The sequence below is a fragment of the Phocoena phocoena genome, chromosome 5 (genome assembly GCF_963924675.1).
Source record: "Phocoena phocoena chromosome 5, mPhoPho1.1, whole genome shotgun sequence".
NCBI lineage: Eukaryota > Metazoa > Chordata > Mammalia > Artiodactyla > Phocoenidae > Phocoena > Phocoena phocoena.
The window spans coordinates 133113956-133116035 of NC_089223.1; positions in this window are offsets into that span (position 1 = coordinate 133113956).

The window sequence follows — 2080 nt, forward strand, 5'->3', positions numbered from 1 at the left end:
AGGTGGAGCCTGATGGCAGGCCTTTGGCATGGCTTTCCTGGCCTTTAGAGGCCTTTTGGGAATTTAGTCTGAGACTCCTTATGAGGAGTTCTACCAAAGGCAGTTTTGAGGAGCCTATGTGGTCAATTCACCAGACTAATTTTGCAAACAAATTCTTCTTGATTTGGCTTTGTTTGGTGGAGATGAGGGTAATTTTAGAGAGAAAAATATTTTGGTTCAGTGGATTCTAGTTCTGCTAATTGAGGTCTGTATTTATGAAAGTTATTGTGTTAGCCATACTTTTTCTCTGATGTTCAAGATGGAAAGAAAATTATCTAGCGAGGTTGTTGCAGAGTATAACTACTCATGATGTGTCACTGCTTGCTGTAAGTCTGCCACTAAAAGGACATGAATAATGTTTGTGTAAAAATTTGATGCGATAAAATGTGATAAATTGTATAATTATAAGTGATAAAATATATAGCCTATAAAATGTTTCCCCATTAACATACCTCTGAGCTTGCTCACAATATCTGATCAGTTTTCCCCCAACATGGATAAGTAGGCAAAAATAAAGAAGGCCTAGAACCAAGGCACATGGTTGGACTAGACTCAGGGACTCAGGGCAGCCGACATTCACCCTGGCTTCAAGGGACATGTACTTTGGTCTATCAAAAGATTTGCAATCAAAAGGGGAAATGATGGAAAAATCTTCACATATGGAGGTATAGGGAAGTCATTCTGGTTTATACATGGTTTAACTTAAACTTTACTGACCAGGGTGTCCTGTTTTGTGGCCTGTCGAGCATGCATTGTACATCTACTTTGGCCGTTGAGGAGGGGAATACATTTGAAAGTCAAAATGGAGTAGCTGTGGTTCAGAAAGCCAAGGTTAAAACTGGGTGGCCATTGTAATGTGATTTGCGACATGTTGCTGTATTACTGAAAACTTGAGTTTTCTGAACTCTGTTGCAGACTGGGACAAAATCCACAGGTGGGTATGGTATGATCTCAGAATGCGGGTACTGCTAGTATTTTGCTGAATGGTCATGAACCCCCCTGTGTTGTGTCTGTTAAATGTTTTGCACATTATCCCTGGCCTGAGTAAAGGAAATCTATTTGAGGGCTGGGAAGCAACCATGGCCTCACTGAAAAATGAGTCTAGTTGCTGGGTCTACAGTGAGATGCCATTGTTGTCCTCCTCTGGACCTCCAGGAAAAGTGGACCTGGCTAATGTGACTATGTGGGGACGGCCGACCATAAGGGGAAAAGACCATCACCATCTTCCTGCCCTGCCTGCCAATACATCAGAAGGACCCTCGTCAGTAAAACCTTACTGTACCACCGACTGCCCATGAGTCCCCCTGGGCTCTGCTGTGTGGGGTGGAATAGGGTGACTTTTGGACACACAAGTCCAACTAGTGGGTTAACTGTTTTTTGTTTGGAAAGACCTAGTGGGCCCACCTCGAATGACGCTCCATATAACATGGGGTGGAGACCTGTACTGTGACTGCTGACTCCTGGCTAGGCCACCAGAATGTTTCCTTTAAAGCCAGGGCCTTCCCTTTCCCTTGGGGGTGGCTCTAGGTTTATGAAAACTAGGGGTGGCCTTATCTTCCTTTTAATTGGACAGGATGCTGCTGCCATCGACTCCCTCTTTGACCCGGTGAGCGCTTGACTCCAAAGTTTGCCCACATCCTTGTGAATGACTGTTCGGAGCATACTGGGTGTCTCACTCTTGATGCCCTCTGGCTGCTGCTGTCTGTGTTGTATTTGTGGTGTCTGGTTGCAGTGCCCCTGACCCCAGGGATATTGCTGAAGAGGGGTGGGCCAAGATTGTGAGGGTCGTGCAGTGTACGTAGGGGTGGAGTGTAGGATCAGGCCGCCCAGGATGGCTGTTCTCTTGGGCTGTGTCCATCCGCTGCTCCAAGACCTTGCTTCAGACTTGTAAGCTCCCCCATCCATTAAACCATTCTTCGGTCTTGAAGTTGGGCAAGCACAGTGGGGTACAGCCCAACACAAGCACACTCACGATATATTTGCCGGCGCGGGATTGGGGGGTGGATATATTTACTTTCTTACAATATTGCTACCCTGGTCA